Raw genomic sequence first — 23,846 nt, forward strand, 5'->3', positions numbered from 1 at the left:
TTGCCGTTCTTTCCAGAACTGACTGCTGGTCTCAAAAATCAAATCTCAAATTAGTGGTATTTACTCATGGCCAACTATATATATTATACTTGACAAAAACGATATGCTTTAGAAAAAGGACTGAAATTTCTGGGTAGTCTTTAAACAAAACTACAACCTGTTTTTTTTTGAGAACTCTCATTCAGAGGTCAACAAACACGTAATCAGGAGACAGTTTTCAGTTTCCAGAAATAATCTTTAGTAGCTGTTTCATTAAAGAATGTCTATTGAAGAAAATATAATAATTTCAAATTATAATTTGCTCAATATTGGCTCCTTTGAACAAGAAGCCAATTATCAACTTAAGTTCCAAATCCTATACAGCTGTTCCCTCACTTTGAGCTAGCTGACCTCATTGTTAACTTGAAAAGTTTGATGTGTTTGTGTCTGTGTGTGCACAGCTCAAATTTACATTTCCAATTAAAACAATGTCCAGACACTCATAACATTTAGGTAAAAGAAAAGGTAATTATGTAAAGTATGCTTCCCAGTAGGAAAAAAAATCACAACTGCTTGGCAATAATGTAATACAAAAGTACATGTGCTAGAGAGTCTTAGTACCTGAGTTGCCTTCAAAATTATTAAATTGTTTACTCTTTTTCCATGGGAGGCAGGATTTACAGTAAGGAAAATCTGGGGTTGTAGAATTAAGCCAACCTTGGTTAAAAATCTCAACTCTCACTTTCTACTCATGTGACCTTGGGCAATTTAGTTAATATCACTGACTCACCTTTCTTACCTGAAAATGAGGATGTATTAAGACCATCCTCATAGAAATACAGTAGAGCTTAGTGGGACAATGTATGCAAAAAGCTTAGTGCCTGGAACATAGTGTGTTTGCAATTAAAGTTATTTTCATTATTTTGATTACTCTTCAGGAAAGAGATTTTCAATGTTTTCTTAGAGTAATGATTAGATTTATCAATGTGAAGCTTCAAGGTTCCTCTATTTTTGCTTTATATTCCCTTTTCCCCTTCTAGTTATTTATGAAATAGTGTAAGTAAACAGAAGGTGGATCAAGTGTCTTACACAAAATAAGAGCTGTTTCTCTTGACATGTGATAATCCAGAGTTGGATGGATGATAATCCAAGGTGGTGGTTAGCCCTGTTCAATGATGTCATCCAGGAATCTGATTTCCTTTCCTTTCCTTGTCCACCAGATGAAGTCTTCTCTTGAATGGCTGGAGCTGCTTCACTAGCACCTTGCCCATGTTCTAGCCTTTAGAATAAGGGAAGGAGAAACTTGAGATCAAAGACTGGCCCAGAAGTAGCATATTTCAATTCTCTCCATATCCCACTGCTGAGGATAGAGACATATGGAGACACCTATTTGAAAGGAAGAATGTAAAAAATAGTATGTTGTGTGATCCTGTGTCAGGAGGAAGTGCAGAAATTCTATTACTAAAGCAAAGAGGATGGTTAGCAATCTCTGCCAGAAATAATGAATTATACTGTAAAAGTATTATACTGTATTATAATGTACTGTTGTACTGGGGGCCAACATAACTTTGAATATGACTTGACTCAAATAGTCTCAAGTCTTGACTCAAATAGTCTTGACTCAAATAGTCATAAGACTCAAATAGTCTTGTGACCTTTAGATCACTGTGCTTCTAGCAGTCTCAGCTTTCTCTAGGTCTCACTGCCTGTCTTCTTCACTGTTAGGGTACTCCTTAACCCTTCATCACATGGCATAATAACAAAAATCTTCACTGAGTGCTTGCTATGTACTGGACACTAATCCACATATGTCACATGTATTTGTTATTATTCATTCACTAAGTCGTGTCTGACTCTCTGTGACCCCATAGACTGTAGCAGGCCAGGCTTCCCTGTCCTTTACTGTCTCCTGGAGTTTGCTCAAACTCATGTCCATTGAGTCAGTGATGCCATCCAATCATCTCATTCTCTGTCATAATAATAACAAACTTTATTGAATGCTTACTATGTACTCAACACTAACCCACATGTATAATTTCATTTAATATTCTCAACAATTCTGTGAGGTCGGCACTATCATTATCCTCACTTTATAGACAAGGAAACTGAAGCATGGAAAAGTTAAGCAACTTGAACTGTTGAGGTCTGATTTCAGGTTTCTTAACTCCAGAGCCTAAGTGTTTATGAGAAGAGTGGCAACTAGTTTTTTTTTTTTAACTAACTTCAAAAACTTTTTAAAATAGAAGTATAGTTGATTTCCAGTGTTGTGTCAGTTTCATGTGTGCAGCAAAGTGAATCTGTTATACAGAGACATCTATCTACTCTTTTTTAGGCTCTTTTCCCATATAGGCCATTTCAGAGTATCCAGTAATAAACAGAAAATATAATTATGCCATGCTTTACCCTAAACAATCTAAAGGTTGTGTATATCTGAGAAGTCTACTTCCCTCCCTCAGCTGTTCAATTTGCTACTTTTGAGTGAAATATTTTCCTTTTTATAATTTTAATGCCTGAATTACATGTTAATTACACAGACTATATGAAGATGCATACTCCAGGAAGAAGTGGAAAAGCATCTGTTTATACTCTAAAAAGTAACTCAGTAGTTCTTAGGTAAGCATTGCTAGGAAAACAGTATATCATTTGTGAAAAATTTCCATTTTACAATGAAGGTTGCTACTGAAAGATTGTAATTTGGTACTATGTGTTCATATTCATACTGGAATCGAAAGTATCATTTTAACTATGCTGAAATTGTTAAGATTAAATCAGATATGCAGTTAGAATCATAAAAACTTTACATTTGAATGTACATCTGAATCCAGGTATGACCCAGGCTCTGTAAATATTAAGTTGTGGTTTAAAAATTCAGAATGTACTTGCAGAATGTAAAATGCTAGCCTCTATAGACTATAATGACTTTTCCTTTTTCCTTTTCTTGTCTCATTTGTTTTCAGATTACAAATATGGAATTAGCCTTTAGCCTTTTCTCCAATTTGGCTAGGGTAACTTGCTAAAGAATCAGGCTTGTAGGAATCCCCCCAAATTTTAAACTACAAATTAACAAGCTAAAATACTTCAACCAAATAAGCAGGTATGCTTTAGTGATAGAATCCTCACTAGTGGTGTTGCTGATAGGTAAAAACAAATATTATTTTTTTCCAATCCATTGTCAAAATGTGCTAACAACTAGGAAAATGGTTTATTTTATAAATGTTTTCAATAGAGACATAATTGAAAAACAATATATATGACATCATAAAATTAGCTACACAGTGATGAATATCATAAGTTTTTGACATGTGCATATTTGAAAGAATCTATAATTTAATTTTTTTATATAATAAAATTGTAAAACTGAATGTATATATAATACTGGTTCTCAGCTTTGGCCATACGTTAGAATCACTTGGGATGCTTTGAAAAAAATGGCCTATGAACAATCAGAATCTTGGAGTGAAGCTGGGCATCCACAGTTTTTAAGATTTCCCAAAGATATTACAATGCTCAACCAGGTTTGAGAACCCCTGGAATAAATACTTTGGCTTTACCTACTATGTTGACATATGGGAATATAGGTTAACACCTCCATATGTGTGTGTGTGTGTGTGTGTGTGTGTGTGCATGTGTATTCAGGTGTGAATACATAAATTTACATATAAACATAGAGGTAATAAGATAACAAAATCCCATTCCTTACCTTTTAATATGTAACTTTTATTCTGATAACAATAGCATTTATTATGATAAGGTTAACATTTAAAGAGCTAAATGTCAGTGACTGTTATTAGTGTCCTTAACAAATTTTTAAATTTAAATCTCACAATGCCTTATGGAACAGATATTTTTTCCACTTTCACGATTAAGACACTGAGACTTACTTGTCAGGGTCATTCCACTGGTAAGCCGTAGAGCCAGAGTTGAAAGATGAGTCTTCTCAATTCAGATTCTCAGCAGTCAATCATTTTACCTCATGGCATTTAATAGTAATTTATATGTTACTAACTAAGAGGTTATAAGAGGGGAAAATTAATTGTATGACGATGAGGACCACTGTGAAAATATAGATAAGGTCATAAGATAATGATTACTGTTTATGTATTACTTGGTACAAGAAAGCTAATTTACTAAAACTATTCTAGGTTTTAAAATATTTGTTTTTAAATATATTTCATACCCAGAATCTGGGTATGAAAGATCAAGTCCAACTAATAGGAAGAAATCTCAGAAATCATTTGAAAGATTTTAATGAACAGGATGCTTTCTTATGTATTCTTTTTTGGGAATGCAGGCTGATACATTGAATCTGTTTAAAATAGGGACTTTTTGTCCTTAGTTTCAGAAAACATTTTAAATATTTAGGATAAAGTTTCATGAAGCCTGTAGATGGCAGCAATCCTCTGTTATTGAGTATTTGCTGTTTGGAGAGCTGGCTAAAATTAGATGTAGGACTACCATCTGTGGTGGCTATATCCTAAAGTACTCAAGTGAAGGTGTATTCTCTATTTAGCTTTCCAAAAGCAATTTTCTGTTATTGGTTTTGAAAAACTATCTCATACTCTTTATTTGAATAAATATTTGAAACATATTTGTCTGGATCTGTAGGAAAAGCCAAACCAAAGGCAGGTCATTCCAACTAAAGTAGTATCAGGGAGCATTCTGTTATCATTTTTGGACATTGCATTTAGGCAGTATGTACTTTTTCTAAATACAGTGACCTGCATGATTTATGTGGAATTCCAAAAGCAATGATCCAGTAAATTTACTAACAGTTTCAGTAAATTTGCTTCACGGATCCCGCATCTGATGATTGCCTTCTGCTCTTGGCATTTTCTGCCTAATATGCCATGTAATATGGTTCAAACGGAGTCTTATTTTGTCAAATACTTCACAGGAGAGGCTAGTGAAGGCTTTGACTATATATTAAACAAAATGAAGCAACTGATGGTTTGGGTTGCATTGCTTTTGAAGGCTTTATTAGAGTTGTCAAGGAAAAAAAATCGTCCGTGCTCCCACTGCCCTTCAAGCAAATCTACTTAAATAGCTTCTGCTCAGTCGCTCAGTTGTGTCTGACTCTCCGTGGATTGTAGCCCTCCAGGCTCCTCTGTCTGTGGAATTTTCCAGGGAAGAATACTGAAGTGGGGTGCCATTTCCTTCTCCAACTTAAATATCTTGGATGACCCTTATTTTTGTTTTAAATTATGTAGGAATATTAAGATTGCTTTAACTGAGGTAACTGCTTGTGATCAATACCTCTCTTTGCCTTGATTAACTGGTATTGATGACAAAGGATAGTCTTGTTAATACATTTTAATAAAATTAGAACATTAAGCTCTTCAGACCCCAAAATATTTGGAATTATTCCAGCACCATTTGAGCTTAAAGAAACAGAGAAGTGTTTTGTGGATCTGACCCTCCATGGGCTTCCTTCTGACAGTCAGATAAGTTTTGGCATAGCTGTATTATCTAGATTGGTTTCTGACATCTTTTCTTTTTTTGTCAGTGGGCCAGAATCCCAATAAATATTTTTGGAAGCAGGACACCTTGTTCAAAAGTTGACAAGTCCAAGTAAATATTCATGTTTACCAAGACAAAAAGAGAGATGAGATGAGCCCAAAACACTTACTTACAGGCACTTATTTTCTCTATGTAATTGATCCTAAAGGGATGATGAAAGCTAATGAGCTCCAGGGACTTGCCCCTTAATTAGTTTTACACTGTTATGGATACAATGAACATAAGGCGATGCAAAATTTGTACAAATGAATGCTTTGCAATTCTGACCTGTAAGGGCAAGAGAAACATCTGCTTTCTGTTGATTTAGTGAAGAAGTTTCTTTATATAACCATCTCTTGGGATATGATTAGTACAGAATCATTTTATAGTGAGATGCTTAATGGAACAACCTTATTCTGTGACAGAATTGTCACCAAACCATTTTTTACATTGTTTAATATCAAAGAGACTATCATGGTAGTCAGTTTGTATCATTTATATAAATGTTTAATGAACCAGAAAAAGTATCTATTTCTCTATCTTTGCCAGCATTATGTTCAATAATAATGCAGCTGAAATAGGATTATGGGTTTCAAATGAATTTTTTTAAAGCCATGAGTCATTTTCTAAAAACCATTTCTTTTTCTTTTTTTTGAAAAATTTACTAATGTATAGTTGACTTACAGTACTATATTAATTTCAGGTGTATAATATACTCATTCAATACTTTTTAGGTTAATATGTAAAGTTATTATAAAATATTGACTATTTTCTCTATGCTGTATTCTATATCCTTATGACTTATTTATTTTGTAACTGGCAGCTTTTACCTTTTAATCCCCTTCACCTATTTCACCCTTCCCTCAATTCCACTCTCTTGAGGTAATCACTAGTTTGTTCTCTATACCTGTTAGTCTGTTTCTGTTCTATTCTATTTGTTTGCTATGTTTTTTAGATTCCACATATAAGTGAAAACACACAGTGTTTAGCTTTCTTTGTACATTTCACTATGCATAATAACCTCAAGGTCCACCCATGTTGTCACAACTGGCAAAATATTGTTCTTTTTGATGGTTGAGTAATATTCCACTGCATATATATAAACCACTTCTTCATCCATTCACCAACTGATGAGCAGTTAGGTTGCTTCCATATCTTGACTACTGTAAATAATACTGCTATGAACATAGGGATACATGTATCTTTTCTAATTAGTGTTTTTGCTTTCTTTGAATAAATGCTCAGGAGTGGAGTTGCTGGTTCATATGATAGTTCTAGTGCTAGTTTTTTAAGGAAGCTCCATACAGTTTTCCCTAGTGGCTGCAGCAACTCACAGTCCCACCAACAGTGCTTGAGTTTCTTTTTTTTTCTTTTTTGCTGTTCTTATTGGAAGGTTTCCACTCTTCTACTCTCCAGTTTTCTTATGCATACTTTTGCACCACCTAGTCTGCTGTTAATTTCTTCTACTGCATATTTTATTTCAGTTGTTGTATTATTCAGCTCTGATTGGTTCTTCTTATATTTTCTAACTCTTCACTGAAGCTCTTACCAATGATCCTCTATTCTCTTCCCAAGTTCAGTGAGCATTTTTACGACAATTGTTTTGAACTCTTTTTTGGGTAACTTACTTATTTTCATTTCATTAGGATTTTTTCCTGGGTTTTATCTTGTTCTTTAGTTTGAAATATATTCCTCTGTCTTCTCATTTTGTTTTACGTTCCCTGTTATTAGGAAATTAGGTGAAATAGTTACCTATCCCAGTCTTGAAGGTGTATTTCTGTGTGGGAGCATTCCTATTTAGTCAGAATGTGAGCATTGACTTTGGGGAGCTGGGTCTTAGGTCAGCTGGGCCAGAGCTTCTCCTTAAGTGCACTGGTGGTGTGGCTTTGGTGGGGGATGAGGCTGGAGTCACAGTCCAATACAAGCTTTTCCCATAGCGCAATAGTAGTCACTGCTTTGCTGGTGGTGGGGTTGGACCTGGAGGGACTGGAGCTTCAGCCCTTTGTGGTCTAGGCGGTGTGCTGGGGAAGACATAGCTGGTCAGCCAGAGCACCAGGCACTTTTCATTCAACCTTCTGCCTCTGTGCTGGGACCAGGAGTGAGCAACTCTACATTCATGCCTATAACAGCAGAGCTTCAGTTTCCATTAGTCCTCTGCTAAGTCTCACTGGTTTTCAAAACCTGGCCAGTGCCCTCATGTTCCTGAGTCCAGACCCTAGGCCACAGTGCCCAAGGTGGGGCTAGAACCCCTTGATCCTTAGGTGGTCGCCAAGTCTGCGACATGTCCCTCCTCCTCTGGGTTACGTGCAGGGTGGTGGTGGTTCCTGTGGATCCCAACTGGATTGCTTCTCTTCTCCTTCTATCAGTCTCAGTTGCATTCTTGGATGTAGAAAAGGCTTTCTGTCAGTCCTCAGGCCGTTCTCAGAGAGTTGGTCTATGTGTAGTTGTAGTTCTGGTGTGTTTGTGGGAGGAGCTGATTCAGGGTCTTCCTACACTGCCATCTTGATCCTGCCTTCCCTAAAGGACATTTCTTGGAGCCATGAGAGGTTATTTCTAGTTTTAATTAAATATCAGAAACTTGAAATTCATGAACTAATTCTTTCATTCAACAAATATTTGAGTGCCTATTTTATGCATCAATGTATAAGAGAAACACAGGACTCACCCCTATGAAATCTGGGTTTTTCCAGGTAAGAGGGAGATTAAATAACTAATTTTACAGAGTACTTTAAAATTATAACTATGCTTTTATGTTGGAGGAGAAGTACAATTTATCATTAAAATATATAAAAGAAAGATATAATCTGGGATTTCTAAAAAAGAGTCCCTTAAGAGTTTATTTTTACTTCTTTATCTAAAATAAAATAAGATGTGAACACCTACATAGTTTACCTGTTTCCACTGGTAAGTGAAATCTTTGCATTTACATAAAATGCTTATATAGCAACTCAAAGAGAAAAATATATAAGAAAGTAGGAAAAAGAAGTTGGCACATTCTGTTAGCAGAAACATGGATATGTTGGCGTTATGATCCTTAACAAAAAATCTCATGCAGGTGAGATGGATATATATTTAATTAAACAGGAGAAGATACTTTTGTTTTTAAGAAATGAATTTAACTTTCATTAAATCAAATTAAGTCAAATTTGATTTTTTGTAAGATGATTCTTATAAGTGGATTAAGCTTTTCCGAAAATGAACAGGTTGAAAATTAAGTTAATATTTCCTTTAAAAAACATGCTGAATTTGAGTGACTATACATTTGTAGAGAAACAAAAACAAGTCTGGAAAAAATGTGATGCTCAGCCCTGTGTATACATTTGTCCAACTCTTATGAAAATGAGATCAGACTCATAAAGCATGAACACTTTATTGCCCAAGGGATGTAGAAAGCTATTCACACTTTTTAGATTGAATTCTAGTAACTTTTCAAATATAAGGGATTGTTACCAGTAATAGAATTTGATTTTAATAATGGAATAGTTTTTTAAAGCCCAAAAGTTTCTGGAAGTGTTTGAAAGTGAGAGAGAGGGAAAGAAAGAGGCTATCAACAACAAATTTAGTGGAGAAAAATAAAAACATTAAAAGGAGAAACACAAAATGACAAAGCAAAACAACAAAATTCAATTCCTGAAGATATAGATGAATGAATTGTCCTAGTTTTTTCACTCTTTAAATACATGTAAAAAATGTCCTGTCTATGTTTTAGATATGCTACTTTTAGTATACATTTCTATTTTTGTCTACTCAGTTCTTGATGTGTTCTCAAGTCTTGTCAGCCAAGTAAGCAGATTTCTGCTTTTCCCATTAGTCTTATCAAAGATTCTTTAATGATGTATGCTGTCTTATCCAGAATATTGTTGATTTGGCTGCCAGGCTCCTCTGTCCAGGGAATTCTCCAGGGAAGAAAACTGGAATGGGCATCCATTCCCTTCTCCAGGGGATCTTCCTGACCTAGGGATTGAACCTGAGTCTCCTGCATTGCAGCTGGATTCTTTACCATCTGAGCTACCAGGGAAGCCCCCTATAAAATTTAAACTCTATAATTTGTTCTTAAGTTTATATTAGCCTAGGTAAATTACTAAAGCTATTCAAATCCCTCTTCAATTGAACATGAGTTTAAAAATATGGTAGAATTGATCCCAATCATCTTCAGTTTTTTTGTGTGGAAGTTATGCTAGTATTGGCTTCTTAAGAATTTTCTTACTTTTATTTTGTATTTAGTTCCTAGAAATCTTTTCTTCAAAGAGATCTTCAGAGAAATCACTTGCTATCCTGTTTCTGTATGATGTACACAGATGCTTGCTCAAAATAGCCAAATTTGAGGATGTTTTGTGCACATAAATAGTAATGGATATCTTTTCTTGATATTTAACACTCATCTTCTATATTCAAACAGGTGCTACTGTTGGTGTTTAATTTGTGTTTATTTGTTGAGTGAAGAAAGTAATCAAGAAAAGATTTACTGAGTCTTTGAACCCACAGAACATTTTTTTTTACTATTATTATGCAAAAGATAGTGACCATCTGTTCTCTATCTTCACTGAATCCAGAACATAAGGAAATAAACTTAAATTGCACCATGAGGTAGTTAGGTTAGAATCATTGAGAAATTTCCTGACAGGGTTGTTAACACTAAAACGAATCAGGGAGAGAAGTTGTGAAATCCTCTTAGATTCTTTTTTCCCCCTTATTATTATGCTATTTTGGTCTGTAAGTAATAGACTTCTCCAGATTTAGCTGTCTTTACCTGTGATTTCACAAATGTGTTTCAAGTTTAACATCAGAGGGAAGACCATATAAAAGTAACAATGATTGAACAACAGTAGAGATTTTTTGTTTTTTTACTATGTAGTAAGCTCTGTGCAAAGCACTTTGAATGCTTTTTGCCATTTGACTACAGTAACAAATCAGATAGCTCAGTTCAGCTCAGTCACTCAGTCGTGTCCGACTGCGACTCCATGGACTGCAGCACACAAGGCTTCCCTGTCCATCACCAGCTCCTGGAGCTAACTCAAACTCATGTCCATTGAGTTGGTGATGCCATCCAACCATCTCATCCTCTGTCGTCCCCTTCTCCTCCTGTCCCCAATCCCTCCCAGCCTTAGGCTCTTTTCTAATGAGTCAGCTCTTCGCACCAGGTGGCCAAAATATTGGAGTTTCAGCTTCAACATCAGTCCTTCCAATGAACACCCAGGACTGATTTCCTTTAGGATGGACTGGTTGGATCTCCTTGCAGTCCAAGGGACTCTCAAGAGTCTTCTCCAACACCACAGTTTAAAGCATCAATTCTTCAGCATTCAGCTTCCTTTATAGTCCTACTCTCAAATCCATACATGACTACTGGAAAAACCATAACTTTGACTATGTGGACATTTGTTGGCAAAGTAATGTCTCTGCTTTTTAATGTGCTGTCTAGGTTGGTCATAGCTTTTCTTCCAAGGAGCAAGCATCTTTTAATTTCATGGCTGCAGTCACCATTTGCAGTGATTTTGGAGCCCCCCAAAATAAAGTCTTCCACTGTTTCCATTGTTTCCCCATCTATCTGCCATGAAGTGATGGGCCAGATGCCATGATCTTAGTTTTCTGAATGTTGAGTTTTAAGCCAACTTTTTCACTCTCCTCCTTCACTTTCATCGAGAGGCCCTTTAGTTCTTCTTCACTTTCTGCCATAAGTGTGGTGTCATCTGCATATCTGAGGTTATTGATATTTCTCCCAGCAATCTTGATTCCAGCTTGTGCTTCATTCAGTCCAGAATTGCTCATGATGTGCTCAGATAGTTCAGTCTACATGAATTCTGGGATTAGCCATACACCAAAGAACTCATTGCTGCAGTAGATTTGTCTATCTCTTAAACTTACTATAAGGACTGAAGAGTCCCCCTTCTACAACTGTAGTGTTCACTTATTTTGAGAGGGACAGAAATGTCACATGGGAGATGACTTGGTTAAGTCACTTTGGATATGTTAGAATGGCATAGAGAGCCTATTAATCTCATGGAGGTATATCAGGGAACTTGTTATTTCCAATGTCTTATGTTGCCTCTGATGATAATATGATAGTGGATGCTCCTAGGTTCAGAGTGTGCTGTGAATAATTCAGTGGGCAGGAGATCATCGTTTTTCCTTCCAAATGGCAGACTGTACTTGAAAAAACGAAACCAAATGGCTCTCAACATCATAATGTAGAAAAGAAACCCATGCTTTCAATGGGCTCCTGACATTTGAAGCCCAAATACCAATATCCATCTCACTGCCATTTCTTCCTCTTCTGAAGTAAATACTTCTCATTAGGTTTTCACAATGGATAAGTCTTAGATCTTTCCTAAGTTTGTCAGTCCTGTGTGATGAAGCTTATTTTTGTAATTTGTCTTTGTATTCTTTTGATTGTGAAGTTTAGCAACAGGGATGGGCTTTGATTACACAACCTTGTATGCATGCCCAGCGATTTCATTGATGGGAGATGTAGTAAGACCAACTGAAAGAAATAATTATGATGGAAATATGTAAGTTGGCAGACAGTTTTTTTGAATCCCCTGAGCTGATGAAAAGAAAGAATATTTTCCTTTTTTTTGCTAAGGCTTCCGAAGTGCACTCGTTTTCTTCAGCTATGCTTGCACTACTGTTGCTATTTCCATGAGTGCTAGTCTAAGTTTCATGAATATTAGTTCCCAGAGTAGTGAACAAGAAGTTCAGAACTCTGAGTTCTAATCAAGGCTTACCATTTGAGTCACCAAGATAAAACTGATACAGTTCTGAAAATTGAAACACATTTTCTTTGTGGCATTTAGGTTAATTATAAAAAACTTAAAAAAAATTTTTTTCAGAAGAGCAACAATAAAAAACTGTACAGAGATACCTACAAGGCCAGATAGTTCTTAAATAATTCTTAGAATGCAAATTAAGCACCTTTAAGTGAGTAAATAATTTACTAGGTTTTGTCATTGATCTTTTGGCTTTGTGTAGATTTTTCTTTTCTTTTTTTCTTATTTCTAGAATTGTTGATAGAACACTGTAATTCTCATCCACATGGACATGTGGACTTAAAACTTTTTGGCTTACAAGAGGGCAGTATAATATAGTGCACATTTGTTTGGGCTCTATAGTTAAATACTCCTGGCTATCAGCAGTGTGAATTTAGGCAAAATACCACGCTCCTTTCGCTTGACTGGGAAATGGGAATAATAAGGATATTTAGGAAACTGTGAGGATTCAGTGAGATAATTCAGATAAGATCATTAACACAGTTCCATCCCACAAGTTTTCACTCCATGAATACTGTTTCTCTTCCTCATCTTACTCCTAATCTTTCTCCTCCTCCCAAGGGTACTTTAAGTCATAGAACTCTCAGAAGCTGAGAGCTCTGACTCCAGCAAATGAACATGTGACTACATATCTTAGATAACTGAAGAAAAATTATTCAAATGATTGATTCTTAATGTAGATGATACGGTAGAAAATTTTATACTTTATATGTTGTTTAGTTGCCTCAGTCGTGTCTGACCCTCGCAATCCCATGGACTGTAGCCCACCAGGTTCCTCTGTCCATGGGATTTCCCAGGCAAGAATACTGGAGTGGGTTGCCATTTCCTTCTTCAATACTTTATATATTTAAAGTCTTTTCTTTTGGTTAAAATGATGGTAAAATGAAGACAGTGACTTTAGCTGCATCTATAGCTATGCTTTATGGTTATTTTTAAAATTAAATTTGTACTAAACTTTTTCCTTTGAAATAAATTCAATTAACAGAAAAGTTGCAAAGATAATACAGAGAGTCTCCATATCTTCATTATCTGTTTTTTCTATTACTATTTTATCTAAATAAATGAGGAAACCAACACTGATACTTTGTATTAACTAAACTCTAGATTTGATTCAGCTTTAACCTGTCTTCCCTGAATTTTTTTCTATTCCAGGATTCAGTTTGGGGATAGAAATTGTTCATAATTATCATATCTCTGTCATCTCTGCTATTTTGTGAATACTCTCCTTATTTCCATGATCTTCACTTTTTTGAGGAATATTGGTTGGAGATTTTGTACAATGTTCCTCAATTTCTATTTATCTGTTATATTTTCATAGTTAAAAGGAGCTATGGTTTTGGGGAAGGATACTAGAGTGTAAATGCCATTCTTATCACATCCTAAACTACATGCTATCAACACAGCTTATCACTGTGTGTGTTGGTGTCATCATGGCAGAGTACTGGTTTCCATCTTTCTCCATGGTAAAGTTACGTTCCCCCTTTTCATATTCTGTTCTTTAGAAGCAAAACAGAGAGTACAGCCTACCTTCAAGTGATAGGGGGTATATTTCTGTTTTAAGATCATTCGTTCAGCAGATGACTATACCCAACACACAAGAAGAGTGATTTTCTTAGAAAAAAGATATAAATAAGTTAAATGAAACTGTGGACCTCTCAACTTTCATTGAGTCCAATGGTAAAGTATGACATTCAGAGCAGAAATAATTATTTTCCTGTCTATCAATTGGGGTTAATGGAAGCAAAGCTGATGGAGACCATTTCACACTGATATGATATAGTAACTTCATCCAAGTAATTGTGAAGGCATTGAACTAGATCTTAAGAAAGTGGGTCAATATATCCCACCATCATGCTGGCCATATCCAGATGTGCAACACCATTTAGTGATCAGTTTACACTAATCTTGGAAGAGATTCAGAAAACTAAGATCATGGCATCCAGTCCCATCACTTCATGGCAAATAGATGTGGAAACAGTGGCTGACTTTATTTCTTGGGGCTCCAAAATCACTGCAGATGGTGACTGCAGCCATGAAATTAAAAGATGCTTACTCCTTGGAAGAAAAGTTATGGCCAACCTAGACAGCATATTAAAAAGCAGAGACATCACTTTGTCAACAAAGGTCCGTCGAGTCAAGGCTATGGTTTTTCCAGTAGTCATGTATGGATGTGAGAGTTGGACTATAAAGAAAGCTGAGCACAGAAGCATTGAAGTTTTTGAACTGTGGTGTTGGAGAAGACTCTTGAGCGTCCCTTGGACTGCAAGGAGATCCTAAAGGATCTCCAGTCCATCCTAAAGGAAATCAGTCCCGGGTGTTCATTGGAAGGACTGATGTTGAAGCTGAAATTCTGGTATTTTGGCTGCCTGATGCGAAGAGCTGACTTATTTGAAAAGACCCTGATGTTGGGAAAGATTGAAGGCAGGAGAAGGGGACGACAGAGGATGAGATGGTTAGATGGCATCACTGACTCAATGGACACGAGTTTGGGTAAACTCCGGGAGTTGGTGATGGACAGGGAGGCCTGGCATGCTGTGTTTCATAGGGTCGCAAAGAGTCAGACATGACTGAGCGATTGAACTGAACTGAACTGGAAGAGATAGCAATGATTTTTCTAATGTAAAGAACCTTTGACTTGGACCCAACAGCTCCTTTTTCCCCACTATTAATTATTGAGCATTTATTATGTGCCTGGAGTTTTTCAGCATTTTTAATACTTTACTTTGCTGATTAAATAAGTTTTATAAAGTAAGTGTTAACATCTCCTTTTTTATAAGGAAATTGAGACTTAAAGAGGTCAAGTAACTTGATCATACAAGTACAAGCTGGATCTGGAACTTAAAATAAGTTTTCTCCATTCCAAAGTATATGGTTTTTCCATTATATATGAATATATATATATATATATATATAAAATATACTTAAAAGTTTTGTCATAATAGCTAAAAGTCAGAGTGAGGGGCTTAATAGTTATTTTAATAATCTCATTAAATTTTTTCTATAATAATTTAAGATTAATAGCTATTTCACATGGATACAAGAGTGATTCTGCGGTCACAATATCTCTGCATCCAAGTATATTCTGAATATTATTATATTTCTAAAATTTTCCAGGTTGATAAAAATTCGTTATGTTAGAAGCATTTAGCTGAAGGTACTGATGGAAACAATCTTACGTTATTTTCCTCAGAGTTCGCATTTGCTGCTAATTTTATTTTTAGTGAAAGTAGCATCAAAAAATGTTTGATACGTACAGAGAAAAATCAAATCAGAGTCTTGTGAATATTGTTTGAGAGAAGTTAATTTTTAGGTCTCCAGTTCCTAATTCTCAAAGATATTTAAAATATTATTAAAAGTCATTGAGTATGGAAAAATCCATAAATTCCTGTAAACCCTTGTAAAATAAATTTCCTGGTAGCTGAACAAAGAGCTGAATTATACCCAAATATGCAGGTGAAAAGTCCATTCCCTGTACCAACTTGGATAACCCTAACTAGTTGAACATGAACCAGAATAACTGGTTACTTCTCTATTCCTGTGTTTCTTCTGGAATAGTTTTACATGGCCTGTCATTATTCAAATTCATTATAAGCTTACAATAAAGTTTGCAACTCAGAATACAAGTGATTTGAGGTATAAGGGAAAGGTGAATGCTTTATACATTTCATGGGAAGTTATGACAAAAGTCCTGGAGGAGGCCAAGGCAACCCACTCCAGTATTCTTGCCTGGAGAATCCCATGGACAAAGAAGCCTGGCAGGTTACAGTCCATAGGGTTACACAGAGTTGGACAGGACTGAAGCGACTTATTATGGCATGTTGTTCAGTTGCTCAGTTATGTCCTACTCTTTGTGACCCCAGGGACTGCAGCACACCAGGCTCCCCTGTCCTTCACCATCTCTTGGAGCTTGCTCAAACTCATGTCCATTGAGTCAGTGATGCCATCTAACCATCTCGTCCTCTGTCATCCCCTTCTCCTCCTGCTTCAATCTTTCCCAGCATCAGGGTCTTTTCTAATGAGTTGGTTGTTTGCATTAGGTGACCAAAGCTACCAGGGCATAGTATATGACAGAAGTAAAACAAATAAAAACAATCGAGTAGGCTTGGAAGTGGCAATCTGGCGAAATCTTGAAAAGTAGAGTAGCTTCTCATTGGTTTATTATGGTCCTGATTTTCAGTGTCTTTTCCTAAATCACTCCATTTGGGATTCCAAAAGAGAAAACACCAGGCAAAAGTTTAAAGTATGTATCATTCTTTTTTCCATCTCTCCTTATTGCATGTATTATAGTTTTTCCTTCACCCAAATCACTTTCTATTATTATCTATCTAGGCCACTCTTGCAAGTAAAAAGATAGTTTTAAAATGTTGGTATATGTTTCTTAGAGTCTGTATTTTTAAAGTCAAACTCTTAATAAGAATCTAGATTAATGATATGTTTTCACACATAGTGGCCTCTGGATAAGAAAAACTTTTCAGCAATTAGCCTGTTAAATCATTCAAAATTTATCCATTTCTGCCTGGGACTGATATTTTAAAAGTTATCTACTTGATCTGCCAGAAACTAGACAATTTATTTATTCAATAATATATATCAAACACTTACTATATAAGAGTTAGGCATCAACTCACAGTGATCAACATCAGACAGAGGTCCCTTCTCTCATGAAGCTGATATTCTAGGGAGGCTGCAATAATAAAAACATATTTGTTGTTTAGTGGCTAAGACATATCCGACTCTTTTGTGATCCCATGGACTATAGCCTTCTGGGTTCTTCTGTCCATGGGATTTCCCATGCAAGAATATTGGAGTGGGTTACCATTTCCTTCTCCAGGGGATCTTCTCAAACCAGACATCAAACCTGTGTCTCCTGCATTGGCAGGTGGATTCTTTACCACTGAGCCACCTAAGAAAGTCCAATAAAATATACATACACAAGTAAACATTTGTGTGTAAAGTGGAAAGATTTAAAAATAGGAAAGCAAATTGTACATGTATAAAGTGATGGGATTGTAAACTTTTCTTCCCTAAGCAATAAGTTTGGATCATACATTATAAGAGTGAAGAGATATTGATTGTTCATAGGTATTTAGATTATTTTTTTCCAGGAAGAACATGTAGTCTTTTCTGGTTTCTCAGATGGTAGAGAATTTGCCTGCAATGCAGGGGACCCAAGTTCAATTCCTGGGTCAGGAAGATCCCCTGAAGAAGGGAATGGCTACATACTCCAGTATTCTTGCCTGAAGAATTCAATTTAGATTATTTTTTCAAGGCAGAACATATAGCTGACTTCAAAATTCTCTTTTAATTCTGCATTCCACTTATACTCAAAATGCCACATGGTGTTCTCCAAATTCAGTAGAAATTAGAGTCTTTTTCTGGAACAGTGACAAATGTGTGGGCAATTCTCCTAGGATTTGGCAAATTTTTCTTGGAAAATTTTGATATTAGAGTAGAAATCAAAGAGTCCTACATTTTCCTTAATTTAGTCAGCAAATATTTAGCCCAAATATTGGGCTCCCTTTTTGTGCTAAGCACTGGTTGTACACATTGTGAAGCATGGTGCAGACAGAGCTCCTAAGTTCATTGTGATACAGAACTTGTAACCTGGTAAGAAATATAGGTAATAAATCATTTCAACTGTTAAGAGAATCAAGAAAGGTGAAATAAACGACGCAATGAGAATACATCACAATATATGACACAGAAACCAGTGGTCATTTAAAGACTTCTTGGAGAGGTAGAGTTAATGCTGAGACTGCAGGAAGAGTAGAAGTGAGCCTGTAAAGTGTTGGAAGGTTTCTGGAAGATGGAGTACGTGGGCAAATTGAGAGAAGGCAGAGATCAGTACTTCAAAGCATTGCAGGCAAGAGAGATTGTGGTGAATATGAGGAGCAGAAAGATTGGGAAAGCAGGAAAAACAAATGATGGAAATGTAGCCCTGATTCTCTTACACTTTATAATCCCTGTTAAGATTTTGTTTAACTTTATCCTAGGAAGTGGGAAGTTAAGCAAATGTCTTAATGGGTAGAAACATGACACAATTAAAAATGTTAATTTGCAGAGTAAAAAGTACATGTAATTGGCTATGATTGGAGAAGAGGAATCAGTTATTAGGATACTGCAGAAATACGGGAGAGAAATCCTGTTAAGTTGTTTGACGATGGTGGAAGTAGTAGAAATTGAGGGATAAGAAATAGAGGAATAAGAAAAGCAGGAGCTTGGTGATGGTTAATATTTGTTATGCTCAAAATGTCTCAGTTTGGCCAGGGTCTAAGAGATAACTTAAGAATCAAAAGCATTTCTGGGTATTAGAGAAGGAAGATGTTTCTCAGCAAACATGTGTCTGAACACTCTAGGGCAGGTAGGCAAAGAATTTAATAGCTTTTGTCACAAATTCTGTATGTGTTTTGAGTGGCTCCATATGAGCTCAAACAATTTTATAGGCATAATCAAATAAACATGACAGAAGAATTTTGAGTGAAGTAAACTTCCAATAGTATTATTTGCTGCCTTTAGAAAGACTATATAGCTTCTTTACTTTTCCCTGACTTTTGAGAAGAGATGCTAGTCTTGGCCCCTCTGATATCAATTAAGTAAGTTTTATAGCCTTGCTGAGACCTTAGTTGCATCCTCAACCCCAGTTCACTAGGATGTGTGAGCATCCATGCAGCTGGTTGTGGGTTTTTGGAAGATGGCTTGACAGAAAAAGTTAAGAACAAATTGAAGAGTTTCTTAACAGCAGTATCATGCTTCTTATGTGTGAAATCAAAATTTCTGATGCTCTTTTGCCGCCTTTTGCCAAAAATTTAATTTGGACATCAGCTTTTCAATTGATGACACTTGTCTACTTTACTGAAGACATTCAACAGCTTCTTTTCTGGGCAGTGGTGTGTCAATCTTGGCAGCGATGGTTTGCAGACAAGTGAATATGGGAATAGCATTCTCATGAAAATAAACTCTAGCACAAACGGGAAGAGATACAAAGGTCATTAAAAAGATATGGAAGCAGCCTAAATGTCCATCCAAGGAGGAATGGTTAAGAAGATGTGGTACATATAAGCAATGACATATTTAGCCAAAAAATGGAGTGAAATAATGCCATTTGCAGTGACATGGGTGGACCCAGAGATTGTCATACTGAGTGAAGTAAGTCAGACGGAGAAAGGTTAAGTATCATATGGATCAGCTTATGTGCAATCTAAAAACAACGGTGCAAATGAATCTATTTACAAAGCAGAAACAGAGTCACAGAAGTAGAAAACAAACTTATAGTTACCACAACAAGGGATAAACTGGGAGATTGAGATTAACATAAACACACTACTATCTATAAAATAGATAGCTAATAAGGACCTATTGTATAGCACAGGAAACTCAACTCAATTCTCTGTAATGGCCTATATGGGAAAAGAATCTAAAAGAAAAGAAAGAGTGGATATAAGTATATGTATATAACCAATTCACTTGGCTGTACGGCAGAATCTAACACAACACTGTAAATCAACTATATTCCAATAAATTAATTTAACAATAATTTTTAAAAGGCCATTATAAATCAGGTTATAGACCAAAAATGACTTGAGCATGTCAGTAAAATAAATGGAATATTTTTTTCATTTCTTCCTTTTGCTTGGGTATCTATATTCTTAAAGCTGTAAGGTATGATCTCAGTTTAGTGATTTGAGAAGCAGAGATAAAAGTGAAGAGATTGCCTCTGAAGGGTAAAAATGTATTTGAGATATGAGGACAGGACATTAAAAATATTATGGTCTGAATAAATTTTTTAAAGCAGATGAAATATAAAAATAATTTACAACACTTTTTTATAACATACAATTTGAGATTTTACTCATCATTCATTCCAAATGTTTGCTCTTTTAGACTTTCTTTACTTAGCCCTGGTTACTTTTTCACAAAGTCAGCAGGCCTGTAAAGCACTGCAGAGTTGTTTATCTTTGGCAGGTATGTGGCTCAGTGAAGTGAGGGCAGAGAGGCGAGCTCTTTGTTTAGGTCAGTGCAAACATATTGCCATTCTTATACTTTTGGGGGAGATACACCGAAGGTTTTTTGTGCCTATTATTCTACTTGAACAATCTTGTACGTATAGTAAATGATGGACTGACAGTGGCTAGATCTGGTTTACATAGCAGTGGACGGAGAAGCTTACACAATAGTTATGACAAATGTCAGAACAGAATGCCTTGAACCAAAATACTGCCCTTCCGTAGACTCTCATGCCTCCTATGTTTAGTTTGTAACATTTATCCTGCCCCTAATTACCATATTGTAATAACAATTTTAAATGGTTAGAATACTACTTTCCCTGAGAAGACACTGACATTCAATATGAATTCATTGATAATGATTAATTTATCTGATTACCTATTATCATCCGTTGTTACAGATCTCAGTTTAGGTCATAAGAAAAAAAAAAGTTGATTTTGGTTTGGCAGAGAAGAATAGAAATATTTGAAGCTAGAGTTGGCATGATCTCATGATGAGGGTTATAGGGGGTGCCAAATTAGGCCATGAGGGTGCTGCTTGCCAGCACTTGTACTATGTAGTTCTAACAAACTGTGAGTTGGGCAGAAATGATGGACTAAGGCAGGGTGTTACTGTAGCATAGCTAGCTAAAGCTAGTCTTTGGAATCCAATAAATCTGGGATAGCATCCCAGTTCTGTCACTTAGTAAATGTGTGGCCTTGGGAAAGTCACTTAACCTCTCAAAGTTTTGATCTATAATTATTTTATGCATTTTGTACAGAAATCCCTAAGTATGTTTTGAGACTGGATAATTTAAGTGACAGTTCATAAAAATATTTAGCCATAGTATTCAGAGAGTGATCCTCCTCCCTTTTTGGACCATTACTTTGTCTCCCAGAGACAGAATCATGGCTTTTTAGAAGTAGGGACTTTATTGTTAACTATAATTCTTGAGAACTACTGAAATACATCACATTTAGAGTGACCACTTAATGCCTCTCAAATAAGGACACCTTTGAAAGTGAGAGGAGGCACTTAAAACAACTAATACATAATAACTGAACTAGAACAGGTATAAACTGGAACTCCCTCAGTTAAACCATTTCAATCTAATGATATCAAATGCTTGCGTAAGACAGAAAGGTTTAGAGAAAAATTGCCTAGGGACCTAATAAAAGCAATAGAATCTGAAAAGAATAAATAATTTCCCTTCTCTTTCTTCCTGAACTGTTAATAAAAACTGTATCAGCATAATGCATTTTTGATTTATCCTCCTCTATGTAAAATATTGTTTTAGTAATTCATATATCTATACAAATATTTTAGCAGATATACTTTTCTCTTAATTCAAGTTCATTTGTAATAAGAAACTGAATCCATCAAAACACACTGGTATGGTTACATTTAAATATATCTACACTTTAAAAATAATAAAGCTGATTGACTTTAATTTTCATTCTGTTGATGAATAACTGACATGTTAGTCTGAACTTGGAGGCGATAACAGTGTTAATATTAACAGCATTAATATCAGGTTTCTAATTTTTGAACCATTAGACTTATTTACTTTCTCATATCTGTATTTCTTTTTGAGTTAAACAGAATTTATACAATTGACAGCAAGGACTCCGTAAACATTCTCTGATTATTGATTAATGATCTCATAGAGGTAAGATGCTAGTGTAAGTATCATTCATATTCTATTCTAATACCTGTATTATTTTAAGTGTCTTAGGCAGGTAACTAAATACAAATATTAGCATAATTTACTAGTTAACTAAGAATTTGGGTTGTTTCAGAAATGGTTTTAAGAAATAGTACAGGAATATCTATATTTTAAAAAGGTGATTGAAAATAAACAAAAGGAAATTAAGATTAGAAAGAAAAGATGACCTCTGGAATGATGGTAGAACATAAAAACATAAGTCATGAATGTATATCTGCTTGCTAGAAGGGGTACATAAATATGTCCCTAAGCTTTAGCAGTCAAAAACAAAAAACAAAAAAACAGAGCAAAACATCATGAGGTCCAACAATGACAAAGACAATAAGCAAAAAATAAAACCACTGGTCCCACAGACTATGTACTCATACTGAACGTAGAGAACTGTTTCTCCCATGAGAAATGTATATACTATGACTTCCTTCCCATTTCCACAAGATTAGTTATACTATCATCTAATAATACCAGGGTATCTGGTCCCATCATTTCATGGCAGATAGATGGGGAAACAATGAAAACAGTGACAGACTTTATTTTCTTGGGCTCCAAAATCACTGCAGATGGTAACTGCAGCCATGAAATTAAAAGATGGTTGCTCCTTGGAAGAAAAGCTATGACCAACCTAGACAGCATATTAAAAAGCAGAAACATTACTTTGCTGACAAAAGTCCACAAAGTCAAAGCTATGGTTTTTCCAGTAGTCATGTATGGATGTGAGAGTTGGACTATAAAGAAAGCTAAGCACTGAAGAATTGAAGTGTTTGGACTGTAGTGTTGGAGAAGACTATTGAGAGTCCCTTGGACTGCAAGGAGATCAAACCAGTCCATCCTGTAGGAAATCAACCCTGACTGTTCATTGGAAGAACTGATGCTGAAGCTGAAACTCCAAAATTTTGGCCATCTGGTGTGAAGAGCTAACTCATTAGAAAAGACTCTGATGCTGGGAAAAATTGAAGGCAGGAGAAGGGGACGACAGAGTATGAAATGGTTGTATGGCATCACTGACTTGATGGACATGAGTTTGAGCAAGTTTCTGGAGTTGGTGATGGACAGGGAAGCCTGGCATGCTGTAGTCCATGGGGTCGCAAAGAGTTGGACACAACTGAACTGAACTGAACTGAATAATACCAGACAACATTATTTTCTCTTTCTTAAGTTGGTGATTCCAAAGCTAAAAAAAGAAAATCCATTACATTTTAACCCACTGATTCAGGCAACTTACTTGTGCATTGTGATGTAATGTTTTGATGTTTTAATTGTACTTTTCCTATATGAAAATATGTGCACAGATTACAATGTGAAGTAACTATTTATGAACTTCCATCAGATTGTTTAACATAAATGCTCATATGAAGGCATAATGTTTTAAAATGTAGGCTTCAATTCCTCTCATATAAGTATCTTTTGTAATTTATAGGCTACTCTAGCCTTCTTCCATATAGAAAACACTATTTTTCTTTTTTCAGTAGCCTTAACATTGAAAAAGCTGGTTTAGAGAGCTGTGTTCCACGGTATATGATATTCCAAGGGGATTAAAGGGAGAGAATCTTGGACTGTGGATCTTGCATCTGTGAGTATGAAGTAGATTTGTCCTATTTGAGTATCAGGGTTGCCTCTGCGAAAGAAAACTCACCTCTGTGAATGTGAGTATGACACAAAGTGTACTCTTAATATGCATTTAAAATCAAGACTAAGCAGTTTTTTAAAATCATGCATAACACAAACTGAATTGGAGAATGGACAATCATTTGGCAGAGCAAAGCTGAAAATAAACATTGGTGTTTAAGAACTTCAATAAATATCATCCCTGTCCTCCTCTGGGTTTGCCACTAGTGGAAATGTAGACTTAGACTCCAGTAGATGAAGATTTTGGAGAACTAAAAATTTGAGACGGCATTCTG

At 35.6% G+C, this 23,846-nt stretch overlaps 1 long non-coding RNA gene across 2 annotated transcripts in view; it reads right to left on the bottom strand.

Moving 5' to 3' along the window:
- Window positions 1-279: 279 nt before the first annotated feature.
- Window positions 280-23,846, bottom strand: part of LOC110133486 (uncharacterized) — a 70,872-nt gene continuing 47,305 nt past the window's right edge. The window contains exons 5-7 of one of the 2 annotated variants that reach the window (XR_011492947.1): window positions 16,868-16,923; window positions 3,861-4,032; window positions 280-1,258 (exon numbers count right to left, since the gene is read on the bottom strand). This is a non-coding gene — a long non-coding RNA (uncharacterized lncRNA). Of the gene's footprint in view, window positions 1,259-3,860; window positions 4,033-16,841; window positions 16,924-23,846 lie in introns of both variants that reach the window. The other variant, XR_011492946.1, reaches the window with a different exon arrangement.

This window comes from Odocoileus virginianus, chromosome 19 (assembly GCF_023699985.2).
Source record: "Odocoileus virginianus isolate 20LAN1187 ecotype Illinois chromosome 19, Ovbor_1.2, whole genome shotgun sequence".
Lineage (NCBI taxonomy): Eukaryota > Metazoa > Chordata > Mammalia > Artiodactyla > Cervidae > Odocoileus > Odocoileus virginianus.